The sequence below is a fragment of the Saccoglossus kowalevskii genome, chromosome 8 (assembly GCF_978046115.1).
Source record: "Saccoglossus kowalevskii chromosome 8, keSacKowa6.1, whole genome shotgun sequence".
Classification (NCBI taxonomy): domain Eukaryota; kingdom Metazoa; phylum Hemichordata; class Enteropneusta; family Harrimaniidae; genus Saccoglossus; species Saccoglossus kowalevskii.
Genome location: NC_140648.1, coordinates 30,232,146 through 30,238,145, shown reverse-complemented (window position 1 = coordinate 30,238,145; position 6,000 = coordinate 30,232,146).

The window sequence follows — 6,000 nt, the reverse complement described above, 5'->3', positions numbered from 1 at the left end:
TTCTAAATGAATGTAGTCTAAAATTGGATGTGATTGGGACAAAATTACACAATTTGTCCGGTAACATGTTAGCACAACGGTCATTAATGAATGGCCACTGTGTCTTAACTCATGGCCATCATACGAATACAATAACACTTTCTTGAAGATATGCAAAACAGGAACTCAGACTGTATATAAAAGTCTTTTTTGACGATTTGTTTTGAGTTAAACCATAATCATTAAAATTCACATTTATAATTGGTAAGAAATAAAGAGAACCAGCATATAACGATGAAATCCATTTATAAATTTATTGAATTACACTTTCACAGCAAATTAATAAAACAAACTTTCGTAACTGTCTTGTTGACAAATCTGCACAGACTCATCGCAACAATCTCATTTTCTTCCACTCATGCGCAATACGCTCTTCTGTTTCTTCACCACATCTTTTTCTTTTACGGCGAGACTTTTTTGAGACAGGAGTCTGTGATCCGACGTCGACGCCATTTTCATTCGATGGTTGCATGTTTGGCGATGCAGTCTCTTTCAGAAGTCTGAATTGCACCTCTCGGTAAAGTATTTCAACTTGTTCCGGTGTAAATAGTCCCACCTGTACTATTCCATCGTTTGACCGGGCATTAAGTCGTAGGGGTGGCAGTTGAACTCCTCGTTCAAGCCATGCCCGTATGCGTGAATACATAATATCAAATTCGAAACAATGGATATCTACCATTACTAGATTATCGTAAGCAAGATCAACATCGCCAGCATTTGGTAACACATCATCAGATTCTACCACCCTCACGAGGGCGTTGATAAGTTCTTCATTTCTTTCATTGACAACTTCATTATAATCATTCTCTCGAAGTCTCGCAAAATATCCGTCACCATGTGCATTGAAGTCTACATTGATCAATTCGTCATCATTAGATCCAATTGATAACGAATCGTCGATGAAATCATCATCTTCATCACTACTGACATCACTATCACGTCGGTCAATGTGTTCATTTAATGATTCATCGTCGCTTGATTGAATTGACAATGAATCATCGATGACGTCATCTTCGTCGCTACTAACATCATCATCTCGTTGGTCAATGTTCAGAGATTCACCATCGCTTGATTGAATCCATAATGAGTCATCGCAGATGTCATCTTCGTCGATACTAACATCACTATCACATCCGTCAATATTTGACGATTCATCGTCACTTGACTGAATTGGTAGTGTGCTATTGATGACGTCATCCTCGTCACTACTGTCATCTTCATCACGTCGGTCAATATAACCATTTAACGATTCTTCGTCGCTCGACTGAATCGGTAATGTGTTATTGATGATGTCATCTTCGTCACTACTGTCATCTTCATCACGTCGGTCAATGTTCAAAGATTGATCATCGCTTGATTGAATCAATAATGCGTCGTCACCAACGTCATCTTCGTCGCTACTAACATCACTATCATACCCGTCAATATTTGACGATTCTTCATCGCTCGAGTCAATCGGTAATGTGTCATTGATGACATCATCATCACATTCGTCAATGTTTATATCACTGTAATATAATTCTGATCTTCTTTTGTTTTTCTTTCTGCGAATTTTCACATCATTGGTGATAATCATTTCCCATTTATCGAATGGAAAAGCATCATCGCTAACTGATATATGGGGAGGAAACTGCCATGCTACTGGATGTCCAGTTGATGCTAAAGATGACATCCTCCAAAGTAAGTTCATTTGTTTCGTCCACCATTTAGGTCTTCCACCCGTACTCATCCTTGTAGTTGTACGTTGTGTTGGTCGAAGAAATGCCTTCATCACAGATGGGTGTATCTTCACTATTTCTCTTTCTTTCACCATATTCAAATCTGTAAATAGAAAGACGAGAGAATATGTAAAAATCATATTTGTTTGTCTGGTTACTTGTTTCCAGGCTGTTAATAAGTCCCGTATACTTTTGTTCATTTGTTTGATTTCATTCTATATGCGCTATATACAGTCATACAGTTGGTAACATTGGATGACATCGATTCCAGTCGAATACGGTTTTACTCTGGTTGAATCATAAACAACAAATTGGATTTGTGTTTATTCTTAGAAAACGGAGCTCATATCTCCCATAGTTTACCAGCTCAACTACTTTTCATTAAAGATGGTTCACGATCGAAGTAAACTGCTTTTTGGTTATTATAAAACTTAAACGGTGTTCGTAAATCCACTTAATTTTTAATTCACATAATTTTACTTTCCTATTAATGTGATATAACCAGGATAACGGAAATGAATATATTGAACTTGTAATTCCAAAGCACTCGGCGGTCTTCTCTGGCACACATGCGTAGTTCGTATGCATAACGAGTGACTTAAAAGAAAACCATTTATTATCAACTTTCACTCACCTGGGTTATAGAAATGGCTCTGAAAATTACGCGTGGTTTGGTTCAGATACGACGATAATTCACTTGAATCAAGAGGAATTGTCTACGATATGCGGTCACGATGAGATCGATCAGCAATAAACAGAGAAGTGTTCGACGCTATATGCAAATGTCGCGGTGATTGGAACGTTCGAACTACCATTGTGATCTCATAGTCGTAAAGGCATCGTCTTGAAAGTGTATATATTAGTGATGTTATAGAAGTTTAGAAAAAAAATAATGTCAGCAACAACTGAATGGGTGAAAACAAAATGTTTGACCGAATAAGAATATTGTGAAGGCGACATGAACACGTTTACAATAGTTGTCTACGCCAAGATGTGCGCGTCGCCGTTGATGGCGCATCGCGCCGCTGAATTTTGCGGTTCCCAGCATCCTTTGCAATGCGCCGGTAATTTCAAACACGCGGCAAGCGTTTTCGGTAATAAAATACTATTATAAGTTTATGAATGAATCAAAACTGGATTTATAAATAAACCAATTTCCATGAACTACAAGAGTGCGTTGCATACATTTTATGAGAAAATCAACAAAACGTGCACCTTGATTGTAGTGCAATTTCAGTTTTAGATTGATATGCCAAATGTGCAGCATGGTCAAACAGAATCCATTACGATGCCGTAGATAATATTGTATCATCATGTATTGATTTGTTAGCTCTCGTGTATGCAGATCGCAAAGAAAAGTAAAACATGTCATATCACATTATTAAGATAAAAGCCTACTCATATTTTTTGAGAAAGTTGGTCACTAAATCGCATGACAATGTTCCTTGGTTCAATTATGTAAAATCATGGAGCTACTGTCCCTATGCACCAGGAAATAGCATTTGTTTCTTACAGAATCTTATTTTGAGAAACTTGGCTTAATATTTTTCAAAAAAAGCTCTTTTTACAAAATAAAACACTATATTAAAGAAAAAAATGCATTTTTTGACACTCGTTAAAACCACGATTTTTTAAATAAATGAGAAAAGCAATATTCACAATATATGATTTTTTCAGCCTATTTCATCAGATTACAATTTGAGATACGGCAACATATCTATGCCATAGTAACCTATACTAAAACCATTTTAATTCTGTGAACATGGCCACTATCCACGAAAATACAACCATCAATTTCTTCGAAAATTTGGCTGGTTACACCAAACGTTTTAAAGTCAGTATTGTTATATTGCCCAGAGTACAATTTATTGCAAAATAAATAAATTCTGGGTATTTGCATTTTATTATATGAGTGAATGAATGAATGAATGAATAACTGAATGAATGAATGAATGAAGGAAGAAGTATGCCATATAACATGACTAATTTTATAAATATCCTGACTTACACGTGTAGTCTAAGTGGACGCGGTGAAAGTCCGTGTAGTCTAACACTAGGCGTGGTTAACATAAAATGTGGTCTAAGTTGGCATTGTTAAATGTTTGAAGTGGGCGTATTTTATTGTGAATAAATAATGAAAATAACATTAATGGTGGTCTACGAGGACGTGGTTTAATTATGGCGTCGTTAACATTAGGTATGGTCTACGAGGGCGTAGTTTAAAGTTGGCGTCGTAAATTGTTAACGGTGGTCTACGAGGGCGTGGTTTAATGTTGGCGTCGTTAAAATTATGTGAAGTCTACGACGCTCTGGTTTAATGTTTTGCACCGTTAACATTAACGAGTGGTCTACGAGGGCGTGGTCCAATGTTGACGTTCTTAACATTAGGTGTGGTCTATGATGGCGTGGTTTAATATATGTTGGTGTCGTTAACATTAGGTGTGGTCTATTTGGGAGTGGTTTATTGTTAGCGTCATTAACATTACAATGTTTTGTAAGTGGTCGTTGTTTGATGCTGGCGTCTTTAGCATTAAGTGTGGTGAAAGTGTGTGTTGTATATCATTGCATGTATATATTAAATGTGTTCTAAATGAATGTAGTCTAAAATTGGATGTGATTGGGACAAAATTACACAATTTGTCCGGTAACATGTTAGCACAACGGTCATTAATGAATGGCCACTGTGTCTTAACTCATGGCCATCATACGAATACAATAACACTTTCTTGAAGATATGCAAAACAGGAACTCAGACTGTATATAAAAGTCTTTTTTGACGATTTGTTTTGAGTTAAACCATAATCATTAAAATTCACATTTATAATTGGTAAGAAATAAAGAGAACCAGCATATAACGATGAAATCCATTTATAAATTTATTGAATTACACTTTCACAGCAAATTAATAAAACAAACTTTCGTAACTGTCTTGTTGACAAATCTGCACAGACTCATCGCAACAATCTCATTTTCTTCCACTCATGCGCAATACGCTCTTCTGTTTCTTCACCACATCTTTTTCTTTTACGGCGAGACTTTTTTGAGACAGGAGTCTGTGATCCGACGTCGACGCCATTTTCATTCGATGGTTGCATGTTTGGCGATGCAGTCTCTTTCAGAAGTCTGAATTGCACCTCTCGGTAAAGTATTTCAACTTGTTCCGGTGTAAATAGTCCCACCTGTACTATTCCATCGTTTGACCGGGCATTAAGTCGTAGGGGTGGCAGTTGAACTCCTCGTTCAAGCCATGCCCGTATGCGTGAATACATAATATCAAATTCGAAACAATGGATATCTACCATTACTAGATTATCGTAAGCAAGATCAACATCGCCAGCATTTGGTAACACATCATCAGATTCTACCACCCTCACGAGGGCGTTGATAAGTTCTTCATTTCTTTCATTGACAACTTCATTATAATCATTCTCTCGAAGTCTCGCAAAATATCCGTCACCATGTGCATTGAAGTCTACATTGATCAATTCGTCATCATTAGATCCAATTGATAACGAATCGTCGATGAAATCATCATCTTCATCACTACTGACATCACTATCACGTCGGTCAATGTGTTCATTTAATGATTCATCGTCGCTTGATTGAATTGACAATGAATCATCGATGACGTCATCTTCGTCGCTACTAACATCATCATCTCGTTGGTCAATGTTCAGAGATTCACCATCGCTTGATTGAATCCATAATGAGTCATCGCAGATGTCATCTTCGTCGATACTAACATCACTATCACATCCGTCAATATTTGACGATTCATCGTCACTTGACTGAATTGGTAGTGTGCTATTGATGACGTCATCCTCGTCACTACTGTCATCTTCATCACGTCGGTCAATATAACCATTTAACGATTCTTCGTCGCTCGACTGAATCGGTAATGTGTTATTGATGATGTCATCTTCGTCACTACTGTCATCTTCATCACGTCGGTCAATGTTCAAAGATTGATCATCGCTTGATTGAATCAATAATGCGTCGTCACCAACGTCATCTTCGTCGCTACTAACATCACTATCATACCCGTCAATATTTGACGATTCTTCATCGCTCGAGTCAATCGGTAATGTGTCATTGATGACATCATCATCACATTCGTCAATGTTTATATCACTGTAATATAATTCTGATCTTCTTTTGTTTTTCTTTCTGCGAATTTTCACATCATTGGTGATAATCATTTCCCATTTATCGAATGGAAAAGCATCATCGCTAACTGATATAT